The 12,542-nt window shown below is 35.9% G+C and overlaps 1 pseudogene; it reads right to left on the bottom strand.

Moving 5' to 3' along the window:
• Window positions 1–8,882: 8,882 nt before the first annotated feature.
• On the bottom strand, window positions 8,883–10,534 carry LOC118851616 (annotated as a pseudogene).
• Window positions 10,535–12,542: the final 2,008 nt, after the last annotated feature.

Raw genomic sequence — 12,542 nt, 5'->3', positions numbered from 1 at the left:
TTAAATCTGGTCTTAGATGTTTATTAAGCTGAGTGGCCTTGGGTACATCATTTAACTTCTATCTGCCTTATTTTTCTCATATATAAAATAGGGAGAATAATAGCATCTACTTTGCAAAGCTTTTGTTGTAAAGATAAAAAATAAAGTAAGATAGTATTTATAAGGTATTTTACAAATCTTAAAGCATTATTTATATACATATCATCCTTATTATTAATTGCAATTTTCATTATTTCAATAGCTTCTACTCTTTTTTGTTAATTTACTAATTAAAAAAATCCCCCATGCTTAAGTTCACTTTTGCAAGACAAACTATTTTGGGGTGTCAATCTTTTAATTTTACCTTTTTATGATTCTGAATTTTTCTTTCCTTTCTCATATTTATTACACTGTTCTGAGTGGTTTTGACTTGAGTTACTTGTTATATGATCTATCACTTCCTGGCCAATAATAGCCTGTGGATTATGTTTATTTTTCATTTACCTTTTAACTTCAGTAGTTTTAGGATGTTTTATTTTATGATCCAAAAATGTCTATTCAGTTTCTTTTTTCATTTTTTTCTTGGGAGCACAAAGGTATTTAAATTAAATATCCCCATCTTGTTTTCAGATCAATTATTTTTAAAGCAGGTATTGCTCTTTCCTCCCAATTTTCCTTTCTTTATTTTTATGTAATGTTTCTTGTTTCATCATTGAATTTTTCAGATGCTTATTTTTCTCATAGCATACTATTCTTTAATAAGGCTTTTTACCTTCTGTTCTAAATATACATCCATATGTGTGTATGGGTGTGTGTGTGTGTGTGTGTGTGTGTGTGTGTGTGTATGAAATCATAATTAAATATTAAATGCATTAGGTAGCACTATCACAGATTAAAAAACAAAAAGATGTATTTAAATGAAATGAAACCCCCAAAGACAGTGCTATACTTCAACAGTTGAGAATGTAACTCAATTTTATATCATTCTCGTCAAGCTGAGAATAAAATTTCAAGAATTTGTTGTTTTGATTAATGAGTTTTATATTGGAAAGTATGGTAGACTAAGAATCTGGGTATATGGGTTCACATCCAAGCTTTGACCTTTGCTAGCTTTATGATCAAAAGTCACTCCTAATCGGAGACTTAATTTTTTCATCTCTAAATATATCCTTGCACAACTTATCTCTTAGGGGTATTATTGGTGCTTCATAAACCTAAAGCATATCATAAATATGAAGTATTATTAATAATTCCACTGACTGTCGCATGAAGTTTATTATCATCACCGTCAGAAGGTCTAACCTTCTGTTACATTTCTGAGTCAGTCTACTATGACAGGAATCACATTCTAGCAAATATTCTTTCAAGAAAAAAAAATTATCACAAAATATTTCTAAGCTGCAAATGATATCTCCTTTTAGAGCAATATGTGATTTAAATACTAATACTAGATCCTATGTTCAGAGGAAGTTGGAATGGTCCCATGTAGTACATGGGAATGAGATGTGACTTACAGTTCTTTTTCACTGAGGGAAGGTACAATATAACCTGAGTTTGATGTTATAGAATTCATTCACCTCAGATCTACTTTAATTTGATGACTTGGAGTCTTATATGCCTATCTTTCACATATTTGAGATGATCGCTTCTCATACAAATCCATTACCAGCCCTTAACATGGCCTCTTTTATATTAAAGAAGAGGAAATGTTCCCAGGCAGAGGCTTATTATTGAAATCTACAAAGTGAATTCCAAGCAACCTGCACATTACATAATCACCACTTCTGAACTTCCCCTGTGAATTAAGAATAAAATGAATGGGCCACTGCCTGTGTGCTGGAAACCACTGTTCACTTAGGCATACATAACCTGCTCAAAGGGTGGGAATAGGTCTTGTTGCTGAAAGAAATACTTTACATAAAAATGTCATTAAGGGAGATTCCTGGTGGGATATTATGGTATAATAATTTCAGTATTTTAGAAACCTGAACTTTGTTTTATAAAACAAAACAACCCCTTCCCTTGAAGGAAGCCAAAATGAGTGAGAGTACTGTAAGATTTTTTTCTTTATTTCTTTACCTAGTTTTACTGCTAGAAGCAGTGCTATTGCTTGAGAAAGGCACTAAATCATACTGTTAGCTCTGCCCCATTATTTTATACACTTCATGTTGGAAATGGAAATACTTTCAAATAGAAATTTATATGGAAGCATTAAATAACATCAAGCTCAATGTGTTTCTTCAAGGATGAACTAACTGTTCGTATACAGTTTGTACTTAATAGCCTGGTGGATGGGCTTGGAAGAGCCTTTCAGGGCAGAAGGGGCTGATATCTTCTGTACTTGCTAACACTCAAGTTGAAAGTTTTAACAACAACCAAAAAAAAAGTTGTGTTAAGCACATTGCTTTTTATGGTCTAATTTTTCTGGGAGCTGTATTGATCAAAACTACTTTGGCAGCTGAAACAGAACAATGGAGTAATGTCCAAGTTCCTACATACAGCCAAATAATAGCCTAGTGTAGTAAATGAAAAGCAAGACAAAGAGGTCCTAAGAGAGCACATAAAACGTAGTATTACAGAATATTAAATCCACTGCAGATAGCCAGTAGCATATGAACAAAATTAAAATAGACAGTCTGAAGCTGCAAGCTGGGAAACATTAATTCGTTTCCCACTAATGTTTCCCTAATGGATAGCTCCAGTGCATGATGGGGATTTATTTTTAAATAATGTTATTTCACCACTAACTGACCTTCCTGTCTGATCCAATTTACATAAGGAATGAGAATGCTTGTAAGGGAGAATTGTCTAAGAAAGAGAAACTTCATGGAGCCACACACCGAAGATGTTCCCCAGGATAGGCACCTTGTTTTTGGAAGGGTCTGAGAAATGTATGGACCAGTGGTAAGTGAAGTTTAGTCAGTGACTGAGGATATAGTTCTGTAATGTATGACTGAAGACGTCTGAAATCAGATTGAAATTTGATTAATTCAGCAAACCTATACAAAGCAGTAGTCAATAGTGCAAATAGAAACTCTGTGGTTAAGTATTTCTAGTATAGTGTAGAAGAGCAATTTATATCACTACTGAAATAATATAAGAAAAAAAGTGGATTGTACATGCAACTTAGAAAATTATTTTTGTTAGATTTGATCAGAATGAATATCCTGCTGGAGTGTAAGAGGGATAGACCTCACACATTACATTTAAATAGTATTATGGATATTCGATAGATAGATAGATAGATATGTAGATACATAGGTAGATAGATGAGTTTCATAATTTAGAGTTCATGGAACCTCTACAGGTTTGTGAATAATTTCAGCAGGTCTTTGAATTTGGATAGGAAAGCAGATTTCAGGGTTCTTTTTAAAACCTCTAATTGAAATTTAGAATTTCCACAAATTATTTAAAAGCATTATTTTATTGAGAGGAGGTCCATAATCTTCATGAGATGATGAAAGGAGTCTATGACATGCAAAAAGTTTAAGAGCTCCAGATCTATTACTGTTTCTGTCCATATTCATATCCACATCTATATTGGTGTCTCTAATTTTATCTGTGTTGCTATCTCTACATTTATTCCTGTATAGAGTTTAGTCTTATAATATTGGTGTGGATGTGATCCTTTTTTTATGGACTACTTAAAGCATTTGGGAATTTTAGCTAGAGAACAACTATAGTCATGTTTGGAGCTTTGTAGGTAACCCAAGTAAATGATATGCAAACAAAATAGAGAAGAAAGTGCTACCTCTGGAAAAATGGATCTAAATACCTATCGGAAAGTCTTTTCAAAATTCCACAGCCCAAATTGTATGACCAAGCCTGCTCCTTCACAGTCTAATGCCTACATACAGATTAGACTTTACACAAAGTCTCTATTATGGTTTAACTGCCTGGACCTGACATATCAAACTAGCTTTAAAAAGAAAGCACAGGGGGAAGCTAGGTGGTACAGTGAGTAGAGCACCAGCCCTGGAGGCAGGAGGACCTGAGTTGAAATCCTGCCTCAGACACTTGACACACTTACTAGCTGTGTGACCTTGGGCAAGTCACTTCACTCCAATTGCCGTACCTTTCCCCCCTGGCAAAAAAAATGAAATAAAAAGAAAGCATAACAAAATACATTTATATAGTTATGTTTTTTAAAGTTGCTAAGAATGATGAAATAGCAAATACTGAAACATCGTTCTTAGGGAAAGTACAGGGTTAGGTTTCTATAAGCCTCTGGTCACAACATTTCATTTAGCATTTTGCAGAACAGCCTCAGGTATAGATTGGCAAATTTTCTCTTACCTTTTCTGGATGTACATTATTATCAATTCATTAACAATATACACATGGCCAACAGCACTATAACTTGTACCTAAATAAAGCTTATCTAGCAAACATATTTTGTCCAATAAAGCACATCACAGCCTTCTGGTGCTTGCTAATTTTGACATCAGAAAAATTGTAGAATATTTTCAAATATATTCATGATATCATAAAGTAGGGGGACTGGCCAATGAGGGCCCAGCAGAATTTTAGTACTAGATAGAACCTCTGAGATGATCTAGTCAAGCTATTTTGCTTTACCTATGGAGAACCTGAGGCCCTGAGATCTGAAATTATTTGGAAAAATAACTGGTTATTGAAAATGTTGGGAATTATTTGCACACATAGGAGACCATTCTACAGTTTCTTTTTCCTGATGTCAAATTAAAAAGATGTGACTGTATATGGTGATGTATTAAGGCTAATTCTAATTAAGTTAGAAAAAGTTAACTTTGCTCTCAAATCTTCTATTTTCATTCAGTTCAAATGCAGTCATTTTTATCATTCTTGACTTGTTCCATGAAATAAAGAAAAGGAATGATATACCCAGAGAAATGATATGAAGTCCACAAAAAGAATCAATATCACTTTTTAGAAGACAAATGGAAAGTGGAACATTTGACAATGACCAGGAAAAATGCTCTTTGAAGATCAATCCTTAAGCTTTCCTTCATGCCTTGGAAGTATGAAGTGCTAGCGAAACAGCAGAATTCAATTGTAATGTTTAATACAATACTAAAATCTCCTTCAAGAAGGGACTACTGCTAGATCTAATGAATATGAGTTCTTATAAAGTCTTTGTATACATTATTTGACCATTCTGTTACATTGGAATATGTGAGAAGGGGGAAAATTTGTCCTTTTCTTTTAAAAAAGAGATCTTTCTACTCTTTGTTTTTCTTTATGACTCAGGTATTCCTCAATTTATTCTCTTGCCTCTTCCTACACTGATCCCTGAAAACACCTTTCCAAACTCAACTACAGAAAAATTGAATATATTTTCCTTTTTTAGACCTTTCTAACATGGACATAGTAAGTAGGTGAAATAGAAGTATAGGAAGGCTTCCACACAAACCCCTCACCTCCACTCCCCATCCCTTCCATTCTCTACCTCTATAGATGTGACCTGGAACTCATGTTAAATTTCTTATATAGAAAATGATTTTTCCTTGTCTCAGAATAGGCCCTTTGTTTTTGCTAAGGATTCTGCTTCCTTAACCCACCTTTAAATCCTCAAACATGCAGCCTTGCAACTATCTTTACACTTACTCTATTTCTTATCCCCAATGTGGGAACTCGATTTTCTTATCCTCCTCTCTTTCCTCAGCAGTTGCCTGGAGTGCTGAGTTAACATTTCAGTTCTGTTGTCTGTATATGGGCCTGGGCTTTTAGATTTGAGGACTCTGTCTTCATTTTAACAAACATTTTTGGAGTGTCTCCCCTAACTATCCCTTCTTAGATGAAATAGTTTTTATACAAATACATATACATACATATATATATGTGTGTGTGTGTATCCATTAATACACATTAATTCAATTTAATGACATGTTTATTAAATATCTATTCTGTGCACTGAGGCATTTGAATGAATAAATGAATGAATGAGAATATATTTATTAATCATTTTCTGTGGACCAAGCACTATTTTAACCTCTGGAGATACAAAGACAAAAATAAAAATAATCCCTTCACTTAAGGAGTACATTTTCTAATGGGGAGAAACTATATGTACACAGATAAGTAATTATAAATAAATACAAAATTAAGACCCTGTGGAGTAGTGGATAGACTGCACTTGAAGTCAGGAAAATCATTTTCAAGTCTTTTCTCTGACACATACTCGCTGCATAAACCTGGATAAGTTATTTAACCTCTTAGTACCTTAGACAATTTTCTATGACTTTCACGTGCAAAGCTGGAGCAAACTCACATTGGTAGAAGGAATTTCTTTGTGGGAAATTCCTTATGCCAATGAAACCACAGGTTTCATTCTAAAAAAAAGATCTCTTGTGGGATGAGCTTAATTTTGAATGGGAGAAAGAATTGTAAGAGGATTAAAAGTAGTTCTAAAGCAAATGTTCTCAATCGAAATAAAGGCGTGTTTTCCCTTAATATTAAAATATTTTTAATTAAAAGATCTGCTGCCTGAAGATATATACATTTATTCTGTATTCCTTTGCTCTTCCTTTGTTGACTGGGGATATGCATTGAAAGCTAGAGTTAATGATTAAATAAAAATCATTAAGATTGAAATGGAAGAAAATACATTAATTTATTCATTTTAAATCAGAGCAGCCTTAAGTCAGATGACCCTGACATGAATCCTTTGTTGTCTAGTCTTAATTTGGGCAATGTAAACTTTTACAGAATTTTTTAAAACCCAGAGGATTTTAAAACTGAGCTTAGTGTGTGAATTTTTAAGCTACTGATTCATGTTTCTCTAGGTTAAGTTTACACCATATGGAGTACTCTTAATTGCCAATGAGAAAATGCATGTAAAATGAGAAACTTACATTTGCTTTGATTTCATGTCACTTTGTTTCAAAAGATAAAACTCTTTTACCTGATGAATGAATTACCCTTGGTATAATAACTAATAAGTGTTAAATAATAAATATGTCCTCAGGGGATGTGCTGTTTTACAAAGTAATGCTGACTTATCAGAGCTCATATTAATTGTAAGATGTGCAGTTTCCCAGGAGAATTTGACTGAGCTTTTCATTAAGTGAATATTTGCAGTAAAATTAATTGCTTATGTTTCACTATGTATGTATACCTTATATATACATAAGTATAATATATAAATAGAAATATGCATACATATACATATAAGTATATATCTATATGCACATAATAGGTATATTCATATTTTTATAAGTGTATGTGTAAGTGTACATATATGCAGGTATATATGTGTCTTCTTTCCACTCCCTCCTGATGGTTTCCTCTTCAGCCAATCACGTTTCTTGTCTTCTGTTTATGTTAAGGGTCTTCATAATCCAGAGCTCACCAAACTACTTTTAGAGTAAATGGTGGCACCATTAGAAGAGTTTGGAGAACAATGAAATAATGGTCATTTTGGACAACACAGTACAGGTTCATTGTATTTTTTTCTTATTTGGAGAAGAATAATTGCAGTTCAACAGCTGTCTCTTTTGGTACCTGTACATTTGTCAATCTTCAAGACAAGCACCGAGAGAGAGAATGAAGCCTGCCAATGGAGAATGTGCAGCTCATGGGGCAAAATATGCCAAGAAACTTGTGCCTTAATACCATATCTTTGTAGCTAAAGTGAAGTAGAAGGACAAACAGTAAGGTGATAATCAAATATTTAATGAGTGCCCACTGTATTTTAGGTACCATTGTACCACATCCTAGTTGAATGCATAGAGTGAATAAAAATATTAATAATAGCTGCCACAGAGAATGCTTTAAGGTTGGCAAAACACTTTGTAAATATGATTGGATTTTGTCCTCATGATAAATCTAGGAGGTAGGCTTTATTATTATCCCCATTTTACAGATAAGGAAACTAAAGTTGAGAAAAGTCAAGTGACTTGTCTAGGGTGATGAAGATGATAATAATGATGTTGATGATGATGATGATAAACATTAATTATAAAATAATTGCCACTAAAATAAAAACAATTATAATATTATTAGGAGATTACTAGAATATATATTTACGTATACATATATACATATATATGTTTCGTGCTTGTTTCTTAAATTATACAAATCATCTTTCCATGTAGGAATGTAAACAAAACAGTTCAAATTTAGTAAATCCCTTATGCTTTCTCTTTCTTGCTTACCCTTTCATGCTTCTCTTGATTCTTGTATTCTATTCAACTCTGGTCTTTTCACTGAGAAAGCTTGAAAGTCCTTTATTTTGTTGAAAATCCATATTTTGCCTTGGAGCATGATTCTCAGTTTTGCTGGGTAGGTGATTCTTGGTTTTAATCCTAGTTCCACTGACCTCCAGAATATCATCTTCCAAGCCCTTCGATCCCTTAATGTAGAAGCTGCTAGATCTTACATTATCCTGATTATGTTTCCACAATACTCAAATTGTTTCTTTCTGACTGCTTGCAGTATTTTGTCCTTAATCTGGGAGCTCTGGAATTTGGTGACAATATTCCTAGGAGTTTACTTTTGGGGATCTTTTTGAGGAGGTGATTGGTGGATTCTTTCAAATTCTATTTCACCCTCTGGCTCTAGAATATCAGGGCAGTTCTCCTTGATAATTTCTTGAAAGATGATATCTAGGCTCTTTTTTGATCATGGCTTTCAAGTAGTCCAATAATTTTTAAATTATCTCTCCTGCATCTATTTTCCAGGTCAGTGGTTTTTCCAGTTGAGAGAGTTCAGATTTTCTTCTATTTTTCATTCCTTTGGTTCTGTTTTATAATATCTTGATTTCTCACAAATTTACTAGCTTCCACTTGCTCCAATCTATTTTTTTCTTCTCATGTGTTTTTTTAATTTTTTAATAAAGTTAAACAGGAAAACAAAAATTCACAAGCTTCCTCCCCTCCTCCCACCCCTTTCCCTACCCCACCCCCATCTTCAGTGCTGGTTCCCCGTCCTCCACCCCCACTCACAGACACAGAGGTATCCAACTGAGAAAATGAAACTGCTCTAAGTACAAGGAGACATGATGAAGGGAGGAGTCTAATTATGTCCGTATTCAAAATTAAAACGAGCACATCTGCATTCTCTGGGTTCTGAGTTGATTGGTTTTATCCTCCCTTCTTTTAGCCAAACTGGAAAAAGAAATTCCCTGGACCTGATGCTTCAAAGCTGAAACCCCCTGGACCACCAAAGAATGCCTTGAAGATGTTGCTGGCATCAAAATCGCCCATGTTCATGTCCTCCTCATCCAGGTCTTGCCCACTGTTGTAGTGAGTCTTTTTTCTTGGGGTCGGAGAAGATAGTGAAGGCTTCACCGACTTCTTTGAACTTCTTCTCTTCCTCTTTTTGGACTTCAGTGCTGGCTCCACTGTGTCAATCTGGATGGTGCATTAAGGCCCTCTTCCTATAGGCTTTTTTTGATTTCATCCTCACATGCATTCTTGTCCACACCTAGGATTTTGTAGTAATCTTTCCTCTGGCTCTTTAGTTCCAGCTGTGCATTTTTCAGGAGCTGTTTGTGTTCTTTCGTTTTCTCTGTCTGATATACTTTTTCATAGTCCCGTACTGCTTCTTCATACTGTTCTGTATCCACATAACATTGCGCTCTCCTCAGGTAGGCTTTGATGTATGTATCATCCAGCTTCACCACGTTCATACAATCTTCTATGGCATCATCTAGTTTCCTAAGCTTGGCGTTAACTGTCCCCCGATTACAGTAGAGTTTGGCATTTGTTTTTATATTGTTAGGATCGATCCCCAGGGCCTCTGTGTATAGTTCATATGTTAATTTGTAATTTCCATCTTTAAATGCTTTGTTGCATTCCTCTTTTTTTGCTTTGAGTGCTTTGGCATTTCTGCAGGCAAGACAAGCCTTCTCATGGTCTGGGGCCATCCTGAGGGCCTGCACAAAAAACTGAACTGCTTTCTCGATACAGTCTTCATAATAAAGGCACAGGCCTCGCATGTACAGTGCATCTGCATTGGTGGAATCCATCCATAAAATGTCACTGGCTACAGACTGTGCTTCTGGATAGTGACCCAATAATGCTAAACACTCTGCCTTTAAGATTTTGAAGCGATGACAAGCAGGGGCAAATTCCAAGGCTCAGTCCATGCAAAAGAAGACCTTCTGATAGTCCCATTTCTCAAAATCCATTCCAGCTATTTTCTCATATTCTAGGACAGCAGTGGCATTCTTAAACTCTTGTTGTGCCTGAGTATTTCTGTGATCCAGTTCTAGAGCTTTTTGGAAGCAGCGACAAGCAGCCATAGAATTCCCCAGAGAAAGGTGACATTTGGCTTCTCATAGATGACCCTGGACAAAAGAGTCGTCCAGCCTCACTGACTGCTGGGCATCTCCCAGTGCTTCCCAGAATGTCCCTAGCATCATCAACACGGTAGCTCAGTTACCATAATAGCTAGCATTTTTAGGGCACATGTCAATGGCTTTTGTATAATAGTTATAAGCTTCATTGTAGTCTTTCTTGGCATAGTATGCATTTCCTTGTTCTTTGAAAGATTCTGCTTCCCTCCTGGTTTCCTCATCATACGGCAGCTTGGGCTTGGGTTCGGCCGCTGCCACCGCCGCCATTACCACATCGCACTCCACCCAATCTAATTTTTAAGGTGGTATTTTCTTCAGTGGTCTTTTGGACCTCCTTTTCCATTTGGCTAATTCTGCCTTTCAAGGCATTCTTCTCCTCATTGGCTTTTTGGAGCTCTTTTGCTATTTGAGTTAATCTATTTTTAAGGTGTTATTTTCTTCATTATTTTTGGGGTTTCCTTTAGCAAGTCATCAACTTGTTTTTCATGGTTTTCTCGCATCACTCTCTTTTCTCTTCCCAATTTTCCCTCTACTTCTCTAACTTGCTTTTCCAAATCCTTCTTGAGCTCCTTCATGGCCTGAGACCAGTTCATGTTTTTCTTGGAGGTTTTTGATGTAGGCTCTTTGACTTTGTTGACTTCTTCTGGCTGTATGTTTTGGTCACCAAAGAAAGATTCCAAAATGTGGGTCTGAATCCGAGTCTGTTTTTGCTGCCTGTTCATGTTCCCAGCCACCTTACTTGACCCTTGAGTTTTCATTGGGGTATGACTGCCTGTAGAGTAGACAGTACTTTGTCCAAAGCTTGAGGGGCTGTGCTATTGTTTTCAGAGCTATTTCTGTATGGCAAGCTCTGCCACAGTAGCACTCCCCCTCCCCCAAGAACCACCAACCCGGACCACGACTCAGATCTAAGCAGGCTCTGTACTCCTGCTCTGATCTGCCACTTAATTCCTCCCACCAGGTGGGCCTGGGGCTGGAAGCAACTGCAGCTGTAGTTCTGTAGCTGCACCATGCTGCCCCCAGGGTGGTGGCCAAACCCTTTCACTCTGTCCCCCACAATTTTTCCCACTAACCTTCTCTGTTGTCTTTGGTGTTTGTGGGTTGAGAAGTCTGGTAACTGCCACAGCTTCCTGATTCAGGGTACTATGGCGTGTTCTGCTGGGTTCCTGGTCTGGTTGGTCTGGACCCAGCCCATGCTGGGCTCTGCTCCATTCCGTTCCTAGCTGTGTGTGATAGACCCTACCCAGCGACCATCCAGGCTGTCCTGGGCTGGAGCCCTGCCTCCCTCTGCTGTTCTGTGGCTTCTGCAGTTCTAGAATTTGTTCAGGGACATTTTTATGGGTGTTTGGAGGGTCCTGGGGGAGAGCCCTAGGCAATTCTCTGCTTTCCAGCCACCATCTTGGCTCCACACCTCTACTGACAGATATTGATGTAGTGACAGTTTCCTTAAACATTCTAGGAAAAGCGTATATAATATAGTCTCTCTCTCTCTCTCTCTCTCTCTCTCTCTCTCTCTCTCTCTCTCTTTCTCTCTCTCTACTCCATCATATAGAAGAGGATATTTATCTACATCTTTGGATGCTGTAGATAGCCTATCAAAATCACTGGAGCTAAAGTTTTGATGATTCAAGAACAAGAAATGATATCATTTACATATATATATATATATATATATATATATATATATATATATATACATATACATACATACATATATACACTGATACAATATAGCTGAAAAATAAAAAAAGGCATTCAGTCCACTAGTTATTTTGTTAGGACTTTTTTAGTAGATTTTTTCATTAAATTATTTTGTTGAAACTGTGTAGACCCAGTTTTAGTGATATATTTACACAAATATGACAATGTACAATTAGTGAGTGTTTATGTGAAATTTGTATTATCCTTAACTGAAACAAAATTAGTCACAACATTTTTAAGTGATATAATGGCCATTTTATAAAACTTCTGTAATTTAGTCAAAATATTGAATTGATAATTATGCAGTTCTGTGAAATATATGTGTGAATATGAAAACCAATGCTAGTATTTATTTAGCACCCACTTTGTGCCTATATAATTGTAGTATCACAGAAAATCAAAATTGGAAGGAAGCTCAGAGACCTTTGTATCAAACCTACACTCATCTCAGAATGTGCTCTATAATATCTCCAACAACTGTCTTAGCCTTAACCTGAAGACCTGTGTGGAGGAGGAATCTTCTATTTCTCATGAAGTTAATTCCATTATTGGAGAGTTTTAATCTATGGGGACTTGTTCCTTA

The sequence above is a fragment of the Trichosurus vulpecula genome, chromosome 5 (genome assembly GCF_011100635.1).
Source record: "Trichosurus vulpecula isolate mTriVul1 chromosome 5, mTriVul1.pri, whole genome shotgun sequence".
Classification (NCBI taxonomy): Eukaryota; Metazoa; Chordata; class Mammalia; order Diprotodontia; family Phalangeridae; genus Trichosurus; species Trichosurus vulpecula.
The sequence above is the reverse complement of the archived record's forward strand: the minus strand, read 5'-3'. Positions and strand labels throughout refer to the sequence as shown.